At 43.2% G+C, this 20117-nt stretch overlaps 1 protein-coding gene across 2 annotated transcripts in view; it reads left to right on the forward strand.

Annotated features, from left to right (window-relative positions):
* Window positions 1-16440: 16440 nt before the first annotated feature.
* Window positions 16441-20117, forward strand: part of ARB2A (ARB2 cotranscriptional regulator A) — a 295189-nt gene continuing 291512 nt past the window's right edge. For both annotated transcript variants that reach the window (XM_061479091.1, XM_061479090.1), the window contains exon 1: window positions 16441-16465. The gene's annotated coding sequence lies outside the window, so the exon portion shown is untranslated. The remainder of the gene's footprint in view (window positions 16466-20117) is intronic.

Genomic DNA, 20117 nt, shown 5'->3' on the forward strand with positions numbered 1-20117 from the left:
CAGAGGGACCTTGACATGCTTGTGAGGTGGGCTGATGTCAACCTCATGAAGTTTAACCATGCCAAGTGCAAGGTCCTACACCTGGGTGGGAGCTATCCCAGGCACAGCTACAGGTTGGGCAGAGAAGAGATTCAGAGCAGCCCTGCGGAGAAGGACCTGGGGGTGTTGGTTGATGAGAAAATGAACATGAGCTGGCAGTGTGTGCTTGCAGCCCAGAAAGCCAACCGTATCATGGGCTGCATCAAAAGGTGCATGACCAGCAGGTCGAAGGAGGTGATCCTGCCCCTCTACTCTGCTCTCGTGAGACCTCACCTAGAGTATTGTGTGCAGTTCTGGTGTCCTCAACATAAAAAGGACATGGAACTGTTGGAGCAAGTTCAGAAGAGGGCCACGAGTATGATCAGGGGACTGGAGCACCTCCCGTATGAAGGCAGGCTGAGGAAGTTGGGGCTGTTCAGCCTGGAGAAGAGAAGGCTGTGTGGAGACCTCATAGCAGCCTACCAGTATCTGAAGGGGGCCTATAGGGATGCTGGGGAGGGACTCTTCCTGAGGGACTGTAGTGATAGGACAAGGGGTAATGGGTTAGTACTTAAACAGGGGAAGTTTAGCTTGGATATAAGGAGGAAATTCTTTCCTGTTAGGGTGGTGAGGCACTGGAATAGGTTGCCCAGGGAGGTTGTAAATGCTCCATCCCTGGCAGTGTTCAAGACCAGGTTGGACGAGGCCTTGGGTGATACGGTTTAGTGCGAGGTATCCCTGCCCATGGCAGGGGGGTTGGAACTAAATGATCTTAAGGTCCTTTCCAACCCTAACTATTCTATGATTCTATAAAGCCCAGAAAATGGACAAGGGTGAGCTTGCTTTTCCCCCTACCTTTGTACTCCAACACTTGGGAAGTAGAGAACATCAGCTGATATTGCCAGGTAGGCAGTACAAGAAAAGCATGCAAGGCCTTGAATAGGCTGGGTGTCACTGAGGATCTTACAATACCCATTAGTAAAATGTTGCTCTTTAGTAACAGAATCTGAAAATAGACTGTTAGCTAGTATTGCAGCAAGTAAAACAATGATACAGAGCTGATAAAAAAACAGTCTAAAAAGCAAGGAATCACTCAAGTATGCAAAAATAAATCCAAACATGTTTTTCTTTTTCCTGGAAAAGTGATTCTATCACATGTGTCTCAGGAAGAAGTAGCAATTACCAAGTACTAATAACATAAAGTGATCATCTGAATTAAGACTGTATGTCTAAATTTTTTAGATGATTACCCCTAAGCTGACAAGGAGCACTCATGGCTAGTGCAAATTTGATGACTACCAGATTGACCCCTTTTAGATCCGTGACAACTTCAGCTATTAGTAGGTTGCAAATGTCTCTGAGTAGATACTTTATAGTATCTCCTACTGAAGAAAGTATTTCAGTGTTAAAATAGCTTGTTATCTAATTTCTGCAGTAAATCAACCCAAGCTCCAACAGTCTAGGTGTCTACGCATTCCTGATTCACATCCATTCTCTATCTAAAAATGAGGCAAAGAACTGTATAATGGTGATCATATTTAATAGGTATGAACTTCTCCAGTTACCAGCACAAACAGCATGCCATGTCTGACATGACAAACTCAGGTTTCAAACTTAGTTCATGGTGGAGGTTGGCTGCAAAAGCACGTAACTTGGTCTTTTTCTTTTCAGGACAGCTTTTTTAGAAACATAATCTCCCTTCAATTCTCCCAGTAAATAAATATATTGATTAAAATTAGTCCCATAAAACAAGCACTCAGTCATTAGAAAACAGCTTATGAATGGTTACCAGTGTGCCCGTGTGCGTTCCTGAAGATAACTGTAATGACATGGTCATGTACAATTTGTTCCTAGATGAATTCACTGGATGACAGAAATATGGTTACACAACCAGTACAGGTACTGCTGTCACTCAAGTTATACGTGGGTAGGTAATTCATTTTCTAGACCAGCTGTCATACAGACTTGAAGCAGTGTAGGTCCTACATGGGTAATAATTTCAGGTTTAGGATTGTCTGAACACTTCTGCTCCTAAAGTTGCACATGAATTTTGTACTATCTATGTTCTTCCATTGTTCTAAGATACCTGTGTTAGCTGGGATAGAAAGATCTGTTTGTCTGCATTGCTTTACGTGAGTTATTTCTGTTTGCTAATGAAACTTATTTTTTACTTAAGTACTTTTAATTTACACTTCAAAATCCACAGCACATCTGTTTTCACAATCTACAAACACCTAAATACATATCAATAAAGCCTGATCAAACCTTATAGAGTCTTAGATTACCAAGATCTTAATAAATGTAAAATTCAAACCAACCACCTGCAAGGTTATAATTCAAGAAATGCAGTAGCTCTTTGCACTTGCATTTTCACCTCCCTGTATATTCCAGAAATAACACCTTTAAGCAGCTGTTTGGTTATGTTCTGCACACTTCCTTGGTATCTTCCATTCTATATAATAAACATGTCTTAAATAGGCTTTACTATGTAGATTAAGATTATGCTTTGCTTCTAGAGAATGGAACAAATATTGGGGAGGTAAGAGGTTGAAATGGCAGGTGGTTTTTGTTTTGGCAGGTGGTCTAGCAAACAGATTACTGTCTACAGTAAGACATGTGGCTTTGGGAATGAAATAATCTTGGCAGTAATCCTACCTTCAAGTATGTATTAACTTCAGGAAATTGATGGCTGGACGTACTATGAAGACTGTCTTCAGAGGCAAATGGATCAGGTCTCTTCAAACAGCAACATTCTGTTCCAGTTAAGGCTCCCAAATTTCACACACGCCTGTCCACTTTATGAATGAACAGACTGATGGAGGTTGTTACATTAACACAAATGTGTAATGTTAATCATCTGGCCTCCTCTTCTCTCTAGAAAAGTAATTAACAAGAATACGGTAGACTGTTCTTTATTTCCAACAAATATGCAGGGTCCTGATCAAGCAAGACTGTACTTCTAGGAGACTTTGGCATCAGCACAGATACCTCCACACTAAGAAGTTGGAGAGCGCAGTTTAATTTATCGTGCTTTAAAAGTGCTGTACATGCCTGGTGCGGTTCTCAGATTTGTGAACCAAAACCGACCAGTCCTGCGACCCTTTCATTCCCTTTCCTTCTCATCCTTCCCCAACTTTGGCTGAGGTGTCAGTGTTATGATCATTCCTGACATTTCCAGATGAGGCTGGAACAGCATCACAGACCACATCTCATGCCGCAGTGTAGAAAACACATACAAAGCGATAAACTGTCTCACAGGGCATCCAGTGCATACAGACAAGTAGCTCTCTAGGCCCAGTTTTTGTTAAAAGCTTTTGTATTTTAACCCTATGCTCTGACATTTGGGAGGGCCTCCAATCTGACAAGCATCAAGGTGAGACATACCTACTTGTTCTGTAGGAACCTGGTAGCTTGGATTTGTTTAAAGGAAAGGAGAGGATGGGAAAGGGATGGTTTGTTTATTATTATGCTTACAATGCAATGTCAATTTTATTGCTTCTGTTGCTGGTTTGTTTTCTTTCTAAGTGGACTGATGATTGGTCAACACATGATGGTTAAAGTCTGCTTGAGTAGTTTGCACATTGATAAAATCACTGTAACTGCCAGCAACACAAGTAATTTGTGAGTTTAGGCTCTTCAAAGACTGTCCATCACGGCAGTAGGCGCAGTAGGAATTAATTCAATCTAAATATCTCTACTAAAATAGTCTATAATTAACATGATCTCTTAGTTCAGCTTTGTCAGGTCCATCCCTAATAACCACAGTATTTCTTCTCTCATTAGGAGTGGGAAGGAGAGAAAAATACTGGTATCCAATGTGCCATGCTTTTTCAGGGATCTCATTTTTCCAACTCAAGTTCCAAAAGATGTACTTAGACTATGTAATGGAAAGTGTACCATGTATTTGCTTTTCCATTTTATATGTATACAAATTGTTTAGAAGACAGTTGTACAGTTTTTTAAAAAGTTATATAATACCCTGGAGCAGTCATCTGCTCTTACATGCATAATTTATTCAAAAATTTGTGGAGTTGAGGGATTGATAGTTTGGAACAGAAAAATTATAGGTATGCTATGTTCTTGCAAAAATCAATCACGTAATCATGTATTGAAACCAAATATTTCAAAATTCAAAGTACAATTAAGTTGTTTGCACATGTAACAGCAGTGAAATAACTTTGCAAGGTTTACATTGTAAACCCATACATCTATAAGGAGTAGAACACAAACCATAAAGTTCTGTCAGTAGCATTACTTTCAATCTTTGTTTCATTCCACCAAAACTTTTTATATCAGTCTGGCATTTTTTTAAACAACTATATACAGGACCAAAAAATTAGGAGTGGTTACTTGAAATACAGATCATATATATTTAATCTCTACAACAAATGCAAAAGCAGTAAGTGAAAAACAAAGACATAACAGACTGTAAAAGCTCTTAGAACATATAATGAGGCATAAGAGTGAATGTCATGACAGATTTATGTATGTTCAAGTTTCAGCAAAAACTGCTGAAGACAAATTTGAGAATATTTGTGTATCACACTTTTGGCACAATAGCAGGAACCAAAATAAATTATCCAGGAATAAGACATAAGAAACAGATTCAGGGTGTAAACAACAAGCCGAGTAAGAATTTTGAATTAAAGAAAACTTTCAAGCCAAAAGAAAGGTTTTTCAAGCCTTGCAGAGCACTCAAGAACAATGTTGCTTTTTCATGACTCTTCAGCATTTCACTTTTTTTTGAGTTTCTAATTTAATTCCTGTGAAAAGTGTTTCTCAAAAGGTAACACATTGTCTTTCTCAGGAAAGCTAACGTTTTTCTTTTTCTTGAAATGCATTCTCTGTATTTATGCACTATACACGGTACACAAAAAGACTATTCCGTTGATGTCAAGCCAAAAGAATAAATGAAAAGAAACTACAAAGGCAATTCTAAAGAGAATTTATTTTTTCTTTTGTGCTTAGCATCAGAAAGAATTTTTGTGACCCAAAAGACACAGGATAACTTTTCCCAATCATCACACTTCTTAAAGGTTTCTATTGTTAAACGCTAGATGACAAGCTTACGCTTTTTTTCCTTTTTTCTTTTTCCTTTTTAACCTCTGGAAATATCAGCTGTCACGGGAGGGGGGGGGGGGGAAACAGTTTAATTTTTAAGATTAAAAAAATCCGTGTTTTACAGTTCTGCATCTGATGAGAACTGGGCTGAAGCTGATCAGTAGTGAGGCCTCTATCGTGCAAATATATTACTTGGCATTAAAATCTTGTGATTTGCATCAAGTAGGTGACAAGACAGTCAGTAGGACAGATACCCTTTGCATCTTTTTTTCTCAGCAAAGGAATCCTAAACTGGATCATATTCTGCAATTTCAGGATTCAGTGCAAAGCTCAAATGGAATAAACCACATTTATTGCAAATGCAAATTCAGCCCATGTAAAACAAGTAATCAGTCTTGGCATAGGCATATCCCTCTTGCGAGGTTTACCATGCTCTTTACCAGCAGTAATCTGACTAAGAACTAAAGATGTTAGTACGCTGCCAGATGCTGAAAGCAGAAATGTAGTTCTTGTGAGGGAAGGGCTGGGGTGTCCTACCAGCACTGAACACAGGAGGATTTAACAACTGCTTATGAAAGTTGCACTGCAGGATAGCTATTAAAATCAGACATCCTACTTGCTACAATCATCAATCAGCTGCTTCTAAAATCCTGCCCACCTTCTGTGTGTCATCTGGAGGAGATAAAGTTTTAATTGTGAGCGGGTGGTATAAAAAAAATAGAAAAAAGGCGCCTTCTGTCATTCCAAATTTTTTGTCCTATCTTGCTTTCTGTTTCTACGTCTTTGTGCCAGTTGAAGTTTTGCAGGCAGCTTTTAAAAAGACACACACACAAAAAAAAAAAAATAAAAATCAGTAGAAACAAAATCTAGGTCAACAAAGAACATACCGTAAGGAATGCATTGCCAAGTATGGGAGTAAAAACTACTGCATATTGCAGCTTTTTCCCTTTTGTATTTTGACTCTTTTCTCACCTAAGTTTCAAATAATTCCTAGTTTCTTTGGTATCCATTACCAAGCTCCCTTTTTGTTGGTTTATTTGTTTATATTTATGACCTCAGGAGTTTCTTCCTTGTTTCCACTAAGCTCCAGTTTTAAACACCATAAGCTTGTGTTTTAGGGTTCAAAATGGTTTCATTCATAATACTTTCATTCAGCTTTTCTGTTCAGTTTTTTCAGTGGGTAAGACTTGACTTTTTTCCAGCTATTCAAAATAAGCCTTATTGAAGCAGCACTTATTTATTTTATGTTACTGTAACAAGAACTGTCTTCAGACCATGATCACTTGGCATAAACACAACAAATATTTGGTTCCCTTGGTGTGATCCTCTTCAGATGTGATGAAGTCTTAAAATAACTTCTAACCATCTTCGATACAGTTCTTCTGAGTTTCATTTTTTGCCTCTAAATTTTAGAAAAAAGTATTTTCATACTGACAGCACTAAAAATTTCATGCTCTGTCATGCAGACTGCAGCCCTCAATTGAGAGGGCTTTTCCCATCTTCATGCTGCAAACAGACACTCAGAGCCACTCACCCAGCTCCGTGCTTCCTTCATAGGTCAGCTAACCTGCTGTCTGCTTATCTCACATTCCCAGAGCATCCCAGGCCCCCTCCTTCCAAGGTATTATTATTTTGTGGCTTTCTTGGAAGTCTCAGGGCCTTGTTTCTGAATTTCACACACACACACACACACACACACACACACACACCCCGTGCTGTTTTCAGTGTAGAGTTGCCGCTATTTTACATGACTAGAAGTTGCCAATTTTTCCCTTTGAAACAACCTGTCTTTAAAATTCAATTTCCTAATTGTTTTGTGGGAAAGAAACACAGTTTCTGGCCTTTATTATGTTTATAAATTGGAGGGAAAAAAGAAAGGCATGGGAACAGAAACAACTCCATTAGGGGTCAAGTCCATGCAAACACGATAGATGTCTAGTTTGTGTTAAAAAAAAAAGAAGAGAAATGCCTCTCTCCTACAGATCCATGACCATGACTATTGGCTTAACCATCGCAGCAAGACAGAGAAAATCAGGTGTTGTAAGGTCTTCAAGAAACCTCAATGTTTCTAAGACCTCTTTCCTAATGAGTTCATAGCAAAGATTTTATGTTCTTTCAGTTCCTGATTTTGAACTTTATGCTGTTAAATTTCATTCCATTTCTCTCGTTCTAGTCAAGAAGATCATTACTCGTAATAACTTCCTGTCACCTACAAATTTCATGGATGCAAATCAAATTCTTATTTCTGTCTCATTAATGACTCTATTGCACATATTATGTTCAAAACATCATCACAGTCTCCAAAGAGTGCTCCTTTTCATTTCTCTCCTTTCGGCTTAGGCTTTTGCAGTCTTCTTAGCCACACCACAACCATCTCATCAGTTAATTCTGGTCTGAATTATCCTACCCACCTTCAGTAATATTCCCCACAGGGAATCTGTTCCTTTACTGCAGTTTAGACACAACAGGGTGATAAGTACTAGAATTATGTGATCTGCTCTGGGTACCACCACTAAGCAACTTACCACACTTTCTATTCATATCTGTGTTCACAAGTCAAAACCTGGTCTAACTCTATATAGTATTAACTGGGCAATTTAAGGGGGTTGGTGCAATCCATCTTATTTGGAAAGAATTTATACAAAAAGGGTGGGTTTTCTATGCATTTTAATCTCCTCATGTTTCTTACACTTCCTTTACAGTCACAGAGGCTACCTGTCTTTGAAGCAAAACATAACAAATGCTGCATCCACCCATCAGTTTTAATTAGTTCTGCAACCTCCTATGGACTTGAGAAGCACAGGCAGTCATTAAAAGTATGCAGACCAGGACAGTTTTCATTACATGACCACATACTCTTTTTGCAAGAGACTGTTGTTTCATATGCTGCACGGGATAAACAGTGCTACTGACACTGAATTAATTTAGTATTTCACTGCATAATAGTTGATACCAAATTAAATTAGTATTTCACTGAATATAGAAACTTAGACACAGACAGGGATACAAGGGCTCTTAAATTGAAATTTTACTGTGTATAGAGGCTACAGTCCAATGATGAGGAAGACATGCAACAAGAGAACCAGATTCTTGTCTCAAACCAAATTAGGCTTTCCTCCTGTTGATAAGGCCTGAGAAATATGTAAATGGCTGTGAAAGAAAACAACTCAAAGAGCTTCTTAGGCTTATATATTAGCCTAAACAAGAATATGTAGTTAATTGTTGTCGTGGTTTAAACCCAGTCAGGTAACTTGTTCACTCACTCCCAGTGAGTGGTGCCGAGCTGACAACAATCGAGGTCCGTGTCCGTCTCCCCCCCCCCCCCCCCCCCCCCCGCACCAGGGCTCTCCCCTTCCCCGCTCCCAGAGGAACGGGGAGGAGGATCGAGAGAGTGCAACTCCTACGGGTTGAGACAAGAACAGTCCAGCAACAAATCACCACCGCTACTATCAGCTAAAACAATGATAAGGGAAAATAACAAGGGAAGAGAATACGATACCACCGGCCAAGAAAGCGAGTTCCACCCGAAAGCCCCTGTCCTTCCAGGTAACTCCCAGTTACCCCTCACCCCGGGCATGACGTGCTGTGGTATGGAATACCTCCCCGGCTAGCCCGCGTCAGGCGCCCCGTCTCTGCTTCCTCACAGCTTCCCCTCCTCCCTGGCAGAGCATGAGCCTCACAGAGTCCTTGGTCAGGGTAAACATCACTTAGCAACAACCGAAAACATCGGCTTCACCAACACTGTTCTCAAGCTGGAAGTCAAAACACAGCACTGCACCAGTTAACACAAAGGAAAAACATGACTGCTACTGCTGAACCCAGGACAATTGTAAAGACTAAACACACATTCCAATGTCCGTAACTAACAGATTCCCATAAAAGAGTAAAATATGACCACTACAACCCCCACAGATTTCTCCTCAACCACGACATACTGTAGATCACAGAAAACTGTAAATACCATAGAACTCCACAGTCCTATGTGCAAACAAAAGGTAAAAGCCCAGTGAACGATGATTTACCAACTGTACCTCTGTTTCATCCTCACTGCTGCTATTTGGAATTTTGGGATCAGTCCTCTAATGAGAGCTGGAGACCTTCACTTCCAACCTGCTGCCTCTTTGTAATATTAAGAACATCCAATCTCTGGTTAATAGTTCTTTGGTGGTCAAGCATCTCCAAAACCACTGATGATGTGGGAAGGAATGGGAAGATTCAGTTCATGAACAATTGGCTTCGAGACTGGTGCTACAGGCAGGGCTTTGGATTCTTTGATAACGGCTGGTTTTATAGGGCACCAGTCTGGACAATGACAAGTGAGAAAGGTTTGTCTCACAGAGGGAAAAGGATGCTGGGGCACGAATTAGTAGGGCTCATTTGGAGAGCTTTAAACTAGATTCGAAGGGGGATGGGGTTGTAGCTGGGCTTGCCCCAGTGGGGCAGCGCTCCAGAATTAATGAAGACTGGGAGGCCTCCTACAATCCTAGGGTGAAATCGGTGTGCTCAACTCGCTCCCTGGAATGTCTGTACACCAACACGCAGCATGGGAAATAAGCAGGAGGAGTTGGAAACCTGTGTTAAGTCAGGAGATTATGATCTGGTGGCAATTACAGAGACGTGGTGGGACAGCTCACATGACTGGAATATAGTCATGGAAGGCTATGTCCTTTTCAGGAAAGACAGGCCAGCCAGGCGGGGTGGTGGGGTTGCTCTTTATGTGCGGGAGGAACTACAGTGCACCGAGTTCTGTCCAGGGACAGATGATGAGCAAGTTGAGAGTCTGTGGGTGAGAATTAAGGGGCAGGCTGGCAGGGGGGATACTGTTGTAGGTGTCTGTTACAGACCACCGGATCAGGGTGAGGAAGTTGACGAGGCCTTCTACAGGCAGCTGAGAGCGGCCTCACAGTCACAGGCCATGGTCGTCGTGGGGGATTTTAACTTCCCTGATGTTTGCTGGAAGGACCACTCGGCAACCCAGCCACAGTCCAGGAGGTTCCTCCAGTGTATGGATGATAACTTCCTCCTGCAAATGGTGGATGAGCCAACCAGGAGAGGAGCGCTACTGGATCTCATCCTCACTAACAAGGAGGATCTGGTTGAAGCAGTAAGGGTTGAGGGCTGCCTTGGTTGCAGCGACCACGAGATGGTGGAGTTCAGGATCTTGTGTGGCAGGACTAGTAGAATACCAAGTAGAATTGCAACCCTGGACTTTAGCAGGGCAAACTTTGGCCTTTTCAAGCAATTGCTAGGGGAAATCCCATGGGCAGGGCTGCTTGAAGGTAAAGGGACCCAAGATAGTTGGTTGACATTCAAGGACTGCTTTTTCCGTGCTCAAGATCGGAGCATCCCGACACGTAGGAAGTCAAGGAAGAGGGCCAAGAGACCTGCATGGCTAAATAGGGAATTGCTGGGTATGCTCAAGTGGAAGAGGAGAGTTTACAGGTCATGGAAGGAGGGGCTGGCCACTTGGGAGGAATATAAGGCTGCTGCTAGAGGATGTAGGAAGGCAGCTAGGAGGACTAAGGCATCCTTAGAATTAAACCTGGCAAGAAGGGTCAAGGACAGCAAAAAGAGCTTTTTTAAATACATGGCAGACAAAACTAACACCAGAGGCAATGTAGGCCCACTGATGAACGGGATGGGTGCCCTGGTGACAGAAGATACAGAGATGGCAGAGTTACTGAATGCCTTCTTTGTCTCTGTCTACTCTGCTGCGGGCAGTCCTGAAGAGCCCTGTACCCCTGAGACCTTAGATGAAGTCAGGTCGACGGAGCGGTTTGCCTTAGTCGATGAGGAATGGGTTAGAGACCAGTTGAGCAATCTGGACATCCATAAATCCATGGGTCCAGATGGGATGCACCCGCGGGTGCTGAGGGAACTGGCGGAAGTCATTGCTAGACCACTCTCCATCATCTTTACCAAGTCTTGGGAAACGGGAGAGGTGCCTGAGGACTGGAGGAAAGCAAATGTCACTCCAGTCTTCAAAAAGGGCAAGAAGGAGGACCCGGGTAACTATAGACCGGTCAGCCTCACCTCCATCCCTGGGAAAGTGATGGAACACCTTATCCTTGGTACCATCTTAAGGCATATCAAGGATAAGAAGGTTATGAGGGGCAGTCAACATGGCTTCACCAGGGGGAAATCATGTTTGACCAATCTCTTAGCCTTTTATGAGGAAATAACACGGTGGATGGATGATGGCAGAGCGGTGGATGTGGTCTACCTTGACTTCAGCAAAGCATTTGACACAGTCTCCCACAGCATCCTCACGGCTAAAATGAGGAAGTGCGGACTGGATGATCAGGTAGTGAGGTGGACTGCAAACTGGCTGAAGGAGAGAAGCCAGAGAGTTGTAGTCTATGGGGCTGAGTCTAGTTGGAGGCCTGTAACTAGTGGAGTGCCTCAAGGGTCAGTACTGGGACCGGTATTATTTAATATATTCATCAATGATTTAGATGAGGGAATTGAGTGTACTATCAGCAAGTTTGCTGATGACACTAAGCTGGGAGGAGTGGCTGACACGCCAGAAGGCTGTGCTGCCATCCAGCGAGACCTGGATAGGCTGGAGAGTTGGGCAGGGAGTAACTTGATGAAATATAACAAGGGAAAGTGTAGAGTCCTGCATCTGGGCAGGAACAACCCCAGGTTCCAGTATAGGTTGGGGAACGACCTGTTAGAGAGCAGTGTAGGGGAGAGGGACCTGGGGGTCCTAGTGGACGACAGGATGACCATGAGCCAACACTGTGCCCTTGTGGCTAAGAAGACCAATGGCATCCTGGGGTGTATTAAAAGGGCAGTGGTTAGTAGGTCAAGAGAGGTCCTCCTTCCCCTCTACTCTGCCCTGGTGAGACCGCATCTGGAGTATTGTGTCCAGTTCTGGGCCCCTCAGTTCAAGAAGGACAGGGAGCTGCTGGAGAGAGTCCAGCACAGGGCAACGAAGATGATTAAGGGAGTGGAGCATCTCCCTTATGAGGAAAGACTGAGGGAGCTGGGTCTCTATAGTTTGGAGGAGACTGAGGGGTGACCTTATAAGTGTCTATAAATATATAAAGGGGGAGTGTCACGAGGACGGAGCCAGGCTCTACTCAGTGGCAAACAATGATAGGACAAGGGGTAATGGGTACAAACTGGAACACAAGAGGTTCCACTTAAACTTGAGAAGAAAACTTCTCAGTGAGGGTGACGGAACACTGGAACAGGCTGCCCAGGGAGGTTGTGGAGTCTCCTTCCCTGGAGACATTCAAAACCCGCCTGGACGCATTCCTGTGTAACATTATCTAGGTGTTCCTGCTCCGGCAGGGGGATTGGACTAGATATCTTTCGAGGTCCCTTCCAATCTCTAACATACTGTGATACTGTGATACCTTATTTTAATGAGGTTTTCCACCTTCAATCTTTCTTTGGACCTGCAATTAGAAGGGTGCATAAAGATCACCGACAGGGCGCTTTTTTAGCCATTCTGCTCATGCAAAACACCCCTGAAACTTGTTCCTGACTCCTACATTCTACCAGTTCATTTTTGTTGCTTGGGGTTTGGGCTGTATCGCCAGAGCGTGAGCAGCAGGTCGAGGGAAGGGATTCTGGTCCTTTGCTGAGCTCTGGGGAGACCCCTCCTGCAGTCCTGTGTCCAGCTCTGGGGCAACAACCAAGAGGGACATGGAGCCGTTGGAGCAAGTCCAGAGGAGGCCACAGGGATGCTGCAAGGGCTGGAGCAGCTCTGCTCTGGAGACAGGCTGAGAGAGCTGGGCTGGTTTAGACTGGTTAAGAGAGGGCTCCTCAAGGGGAGACCTTACAGCAGCAGCCACTGCCTAAAGGGGCTACAAGAAACCTGGAGAGGGGCTTTGGACAAGGGGCTGTAGGGTCAGGACAAGGGGAACAGCTTTAACCTTACAGAGAGGAGATTGAGATGTGATCTTAGGCAGAAGTTCTTCCCTGTGAGGGTGGTGAGGCCCTGGCACAAGTTGCCCAGAGAAGCTGTGGCTGCCCCATCGCTGGCAGTGCTCAAGGCCAGGTTGGATGGGGCTTGGAGCAACCTGGTCTAGTGGAAGGTGTCCCTGCCTGTTGCAGTAGGTTGGAACTGGATGAGCTTTTAGGTCCTTCCAACCCAAACCAGTCTGTGATCCTGTGACGATTCTGTCAAATATTTTCTTTTTACAAAAGCAAAGCTGTCAAACTGTAAAGTGGAACCGTGACCTCTCCAGAAATCTGCCAGCCCCGGGGAGCCGCCCGAGCTCCAGGGGCCTTTACCAGGACCGGAACTTTACCCCGACCGAGCTTCACCCCTCGCAGGCCTCCAGCCCAGCGCCCACCCTGAACGCGGCCCGGGCCAGAATGGGACAAGGCAGCACCGCGACAGCCACCTTTCCCGCTCCACTTCCGGGTTCTCCGCCGCGGCGCCGACCGCTGGCGTCACCGATCACGGACCCCGGAAGTGGCGCCAGAGTGGGGGTGGGCGGTAGCAGGAGTCAGAGCGGCCGCGGTTTGGCAGCCCCGCCCCGCTGGCGATGGGCGCCAGGTATGTGCTGCGGGACCGGCCGGGACCCGCCGGGGACAGGGGCAAGCGGGGCTGCGGGAGGGGGTCGCTGCTTTTTCTCCGTCAGCGGCCGTGGCGAGCGGAAGGACGGCCGCTGCGCCCGGCCTCCCCCCGCCGTGATCCCCTCCCAGTCCGTCCCTGGCGAGAGCACTGGGCGCGCGGCCTTGCGTGTGCGCGGCTGCGGGCCTGAGGCGGCGGCGGGCATGGAGGGGTCTGTGGCTCGTGCCAGTGGACGGCTCCCGGTCTCTCCGCGCCGCCCCCGTCCTTCCGTGGGGCGGGCTCGGGCTCGGCCTCGGGCCGGTGCCGCGGCCCCGGTGGAACCGGTGTGGGTGCGCGCGGGACCGGGGCCTCAGTGTCGGGCACTTGTCCCGTGGCAGCTGCTCCACGTGTTTGCATCTTCCTACACCGGGATGGAGCCCAGAGCGCCTGGTGGCAGCAATCGTTCGCAGCTGTCTGAACGGTTTAAAGGTTTCCCAAGTACACGGCCGCAGTCGTTGCTGCAGCTTTTGGTGCTGTGATCAGTCGCTTCCACAAAACAAGACTTGTCAGTTTTCCATGTTACCTAATGCAAGTTGTAAATGAGCATAATTCTCCCAACTTCAGAGTACACTCAGGCTTTGAGGGGTCACTTTCGCCCAGCGTTTTGCTATCCTAGTTACGTGTGATTGAAAACTTCTCTCTGAAGTTTATCGTGGTTGGTCTGGCAGCTTCAAAAGCTACCCGAGGTATTTGTCACTTCTGAGTTGTGAAACAAAGGGGGGTGATTTTTCATTTTATTACTGCAAGTTGGTTTTTTTTGGCAATGAGATGACTCCAAACTCATAATCCTAAAACATCAGATGTTGAGCATCTGTAGTGCTTTCACAAAAGGGCATGCACTTTGCTTTTTAAATAAATCCTTTTTTTTTTTTTTCTATTTGAAGCTAAATACCGAAGCTTTCAATAAAGAATGTGCTGCTTTCCCTCCAGATAGTTAACTTTTAGGTGTGATGTTATGTGAGCCAAGCTGCTCCATCTCATGTAGGAGGGCTTAATGACTCCACACAAGATGTGGCATCAACGTTATGTTATTGCTGCATGAAGTATTTGGCAAAGGTAGTTAAGTTTCAGTAAGCAGGTACCAGACCTTGATAAGGACATACCAACACTGGTTAAAGAGGTGTCATAAAATCAACAGCAATTGCAAAGCTAGCTGGTCTAAACTGCACCATAATTTGGGTGGCACAGTAAAGAGTAGGATGGTGACACTGCCTTCGAAGAAGCGCAGTTACCACTAGTACAGCGAAAAGGTGGAGTCCTTTTAGCAATCATTAATATTTTCTTGGTGTCATTAATGAGACTGTGTGTGAAAGGGGATTGGCGATATGTTATACTGTCCCTGGTAAAGCTGTCTGATAATAGCCTGTTGGTTAGAGATGTCTGTGGGACATTAAAATAAGGTATTATGTAATTAGGTAGGAAAAGATAAAGCCGTTGTGTAGGAAAAACTAAAGACTTGGCAGTCAAAGATACTTAATGGCTTAGGGGGTTATCACTAGGTGATACCAATGTAAAATATAGGAAGCGTGTCTTCATATGGTCCTCTGGGTTGGGAATTGATCTGGTGTTCTGAGTGTTTCAGATATTACTTCACCTTGTGTTTTGCTCACTAAAGTGCTGGTCTAAATTCGCAGGGTGGCTGTAGACAGAAGCCCCAAGCAGTGGCTGTCTCCGCTGTCGAAGTTGCTGCCGTTACTTCCTGCCTGCCTGTGCTGGAGGTCTTGTGTGCCACCCCTGGTGCTGGTCTGGGCACTCCCCATACCACCTTTATCAAAAGAGGGTAGGCAAAGGCAGGTGTAATAATTACAGTGTTAAAGCTAACCTGACTCTTTGTGTCTGAAATAGGTTAGCAGGTGTTTGTAAGTGTAGGAATGAGATGAAAACTTCCAGCAGGCCAACAGTACTGAGCAGCTGGAGGTGGCCAGGGGAATCGTCATTTCAGAAGCATAGTGCATGCTCAGAGTGCTGTCTGCCTTACTGAAATATCTTTAATTATTGGAGGTTTTTTCACCAGTGGCTGGATTTTGTCTGTTTTCTTCAGGTTGCTTATTCAGTGATGGCAGCCAATTATGACTGTATGTTAATCCACTAGTTGACTTGACTGTGGTCTTTACTGAACTGCCTTTTATGTACTGGTTAGCTAATGTTTGGGAGAGCCTCTCCTTATAATTACTCAGTGGGGATTTATCTGTTGGTCTCCCTTCTTTTTAAGTTCACAGCCATATTTTTTCTTTTGCCCCCTGAAGACTCGGTGCTGACTTTGGAGGTTTTGTCCATTGCAGGCTCTATAGAAAAAGTTCTGAATGCAATTCTATTGCTGCTACTTTGAATTTGACCCAGTGTTCCTTTAGGGAACAATGTGCTGTGGTGACTGAGGAGTTTTTTTAGATTTACAATAGATTCCTGGAATTCTTTGAAGTTAAGCATACAGACAAAGAATGAATGGATATCTTTTTTTATTTTTTTCCACTCGCTTACTGAAACAAATTGGATAACAGTTGGCAGGAAAACATTTGCTTATGAAATTTAATGATGCCCTATGAATTTTTTTTTTTTTTGTGCATTATAGGAGACTGTTGTATTCTCTTTGTAAGTGTGGTCATATATCTGTCTGCTTAGCCTGTAGATCAGTTTCACCGATTTGCACTGAAATATACAGAATTCCTGAAGTACAATTTAATGGGTTTAAATTAGTTGTTTTTCATGGATGTTCCTCAGTTTTTTAAGTGACATGGTTAGAATGTGCATTATATATGCACACTTTTTTTTTTATTTTTCAGAGGAAGACTCTGGAATGAGGACTGACTGCTGTTAGTGAATTTAACTATTCACAGCATTCCTCACACTGTACCGCTAATGCGACCATGTTTTTCTGGAAAGTGAAAAGACAGCATTCAATTTTCTATAACTATTGCTTTTCTGCTCAGCTCATCATTGGTCATTTATCAGTGCCAGTTTTGGCAGTGGGTTTTGTTTTACGGCTGGCTGCTTCTAGGAATGAAGCTGGGACCCACAAGTAGTTTCCCTGCAGCTACAGACCCACTCTGTTAATGGAATGGCCTTGGTGTAGTTTCGCAGCCTGTTCATGTTTATGTCCCTACTGTTGGAAGGGACGGCACGCCTTTCTTCTTCTTGCCCCATCCCTCCTGAACATAAGAGATCACCTGACTGTGTAGCAGTGCAGTTTTATGTAGTTGCATTTATTCGCATTGCACTTTCCTGAAGAGTATTCGCCTCCAGCTTGATGTAACTGAAGTTTGTATTCTGATGAGCAGGTGAACGAAGAGGAAAGATGAACTGTAGAATTTATCAGGCTAATTCTAGGTGTTTCTGCTTTACAGTTAATTTCTGGATTCTTCCAGCTTCCTGTTGCCCAGCAAAAATCTAAGGGGATCAGTCTGTGCAAAGCCTGCTGTATAGTCATTTAAGGTTCGGAAGTACTGTTTTTTAATATCTACCTGAAATAAGTTTTATCTTAGCAGGTGCAATACTAGCTGAAACAATATATTTAGTACAGTGGTAAATTTAGGAAACTCCTCTGTCAGTAAATGGGTTTTTTTCTCAGGCAGACAAGTGAACGAAAGTGTTCTTTATCATATGTCTAGAAAGAGTGATGATGTTTAGAATGTACATGGTGTCAGATGGACTGCAGATTGACCAGTTCTGATGTTGACTGGAAGCAGGTCTGTACCTGAAGCACAGGTGGCACTGAATGTTGGTATTTATGTTTCTTGATGTTTGTATATGTATAGTCTGGCCTGTCATAGTACGGTGTTCCTCTTGGTACTCCAGTTGTTAATTTGGAAGTTTTCCTGTTTGCTGCGAATTTCAAGTCAAAGTTTAAATATTTTTTTGAGGAGGACACATAGAAAATGTTTTTGACTGTATTGAAGATATTCTTGATTACTCTTAAGTCCCTCCAGGCATCTCCAAGAAGTAGATAAGAAAGATGAAATTTAATAAGAAGATGTCTTTGGAAATTGTGCACTGTTTCCCAAGACAGCTAGGCTGGATTTTTCTGAATTATAAGTTTCATAAAGTTGCCATTTTCCATTTGCAATTAAGTATTTTAAGATATTTGTTTTGAATTCTCTGGACATTTCAGCTGCAATATACATACTGCACTGGCCTACTGAGCTTTCTTTGCCATGTCAGCTTTATGCAGCTGGATGACAAAAGCTCCTGGTGAGACTCAGGAAAAATGGGTTCTCCTGTTGCTCATCATTCCTTTACTGAAGTATATTTTGGCTTAGGATCAGGTGTAGAGGACCTCATTTGTGTTTCATTTCTGCTAAATGCTGGGAGTTAGGAGGTCTATTGTACTTTGCAGCCATTGTATACCTCTGTGCTTGAAGGAAAAAAGTATCCTGATTCATTAGAGAAATAACAGTCCTTCTTGTCTTAAGCACTGGAGTATAGCCAGGCAATCTTGAAAACAGCTGTTTTTTTTCTTAACAAATGAGTGTGTAATTCCTCTTGTAGTACATGTGTGCCATAAAGCCATCTCAAGAAATAAGATGCTGAGTAAGTGGACCAGATATAAATAAAAACAGATACCCACAGTCAAAAACAAAACTGGAAGTATGTTGAAAGGATAAATATGCTAACAGGAAGACTCAGTGAAAGAGCCATTAGATAAAGGCATTATGGAAATGTGGTGAAATGAGGGATAAATAAGTGTGCTCATGCACACAGTCTGTATCTCTGTTGAAGAATAATACTCTGTGTACTGAAAGAGTGTCTCCCCACTGAAGCATACAGTTAAATCCTGTGAAATAAAATTTGAGTGACTAGGAATTGTGTGTATCTGTATGTTGGTAGTTATCAAGGTGCAAGACTGTGTTAATATAGCTGCTCAGCCCCAAGGCAAGGCAAAAGATTTCGGAGTAGGCACAACCATCAAAATAAAGAAAGCTCTTATAAATGCAAACTTGCATTTGATACATGCTAGTTGATAAGTAAAAACTGGAGTTTTCTTGATACTTTATTCTAAATGTTTGCATTTTGGAATAGCAAGGTTTGAAATTTAGAAGAATAAACTATTACCTATCACAACGATTGTTTATCGAGTCCTTCTTTTGCTTTATCTGTATTTTGTTTCTTATGTTTGTTGGCAAATCAAGCTAAAAAGTTTTCAGCCAGCAGATGTGTGTTCCTGCCTTGTTCTGTCACCTCAGTTGTACCAGGTCAAGAACGAAATCTGAAAATTCATAAGTATACTCTTAAAAAAGATAAAAAGGGGCCAGAAGCGGGGAGAGGGGCATGAGGAGAAGGTTGGATCAGGTTCCTATTCTAGTTTAACTCAGATCTGTTTTCCTGAAATGGTTTGCAATGCATTGCAACAGCCAGTTGTGCCAGCACAGCTGAGGAGATAGCATGGGTAGGGGGTGGGACCACTTAAGTCATTTTGCAAAGATTTGTTTGGGAATATGTCCTTTGTTTCTAAGACCTGGGGGCAAGAACAGTCTTTGTTCTGTATTTGTTCTCTGTGACACAGTGGGGTACTTGTTATCTGTCTGGATGAAGTCGAGCGCAGCTTTCCCTTGGGTTAGATTTAACATTTCTCAGTATAAGAAATTGTCCTCAATTTTTAGAAATTTCAAGCATGTTCTGATAATGGCAGCATAAAAGCTCCAGGTTATCTCACTCTGTGTTATGTCCAGTGTGATAATGAAATTTTTATTTCCCACAACATGCAATAGATGCTTAACCGCCATGCTATGCAAGCTTTCGTGTCTGTAGTAAATCACAGCTAGTATCCTGACTTGTGCTTTATTTCTTAAGACATGATTTTCTGTTGTCAGTGACTCAGAAACAGACATTTTTGGCATACAGTACCGTTTGTTCTCCATTTTTGCTCTTTCTAAATAGGTTATGTATCTTGATTTCTGGCATCACATTGATGTGAGTCATCCAGCCAACTTCACTACTATCAGATAGGTTGAAGGTACCTTCCTGCAGGAGTGCTTTAAGTTCTTGTCTGTTATCTTCCCAACAGCATTCTGTGGGCAATTAAAGATTTTTTTAAAAAACACTTATCTTTCAATTTTTTTTTTTTTCCTGTTAGTTCTGTTCTCCTTGTTTGTGTTTCTGGTGAATATTTAAGTATGCATAAAAAACAGGATAACTCCCTAAGGAGTAATTGTGAGAGGATCACACTGAAATAACCAGAAGTTTGAATACTTGCCTGTGTGAGGTAGTTGGTTTAGGGAGGAGAGGTGGAATGGAAATATGCTGAGATGGGAATTCCAGTATCTTGATACCAGCCAATATCTGCATTTTCCTGGGACAAGAGAGGAGACTGTTGCCTGTTTGTATCGGAGACAAACTACAGTTTGCAAAGCTAGTAGTTATGCCTTTGGGAAGCTCAGGAAGCTTTGAGGTGACATTTGCCTACCCAGTGATGTCCAGAGAAAATACTCAAAAGCATATTGCTTAGAAATTTTCTGAGAATTAACATCTTTAA

The sequence above is a fragment of the Pezoporus flaviventris genome, unplaced genomic scaffold (genome assembly GCF_033815535.1).
Source record: "Pezoporus flaviventris isolate CSIRO_AGI_PZ_B2104156 unplaced genomic scaffold, CSIRO_AGI_Pfla_v1 ptg000141l, whole genome shotgun sequence".
In the NCBI taxonomy this organism is placed as follows: Eukaryota; Metazoa; Chordata; class Aves; order Psittaciformes; family Psittacidae; genus Pezoporus; species Pezoporus flaviventris.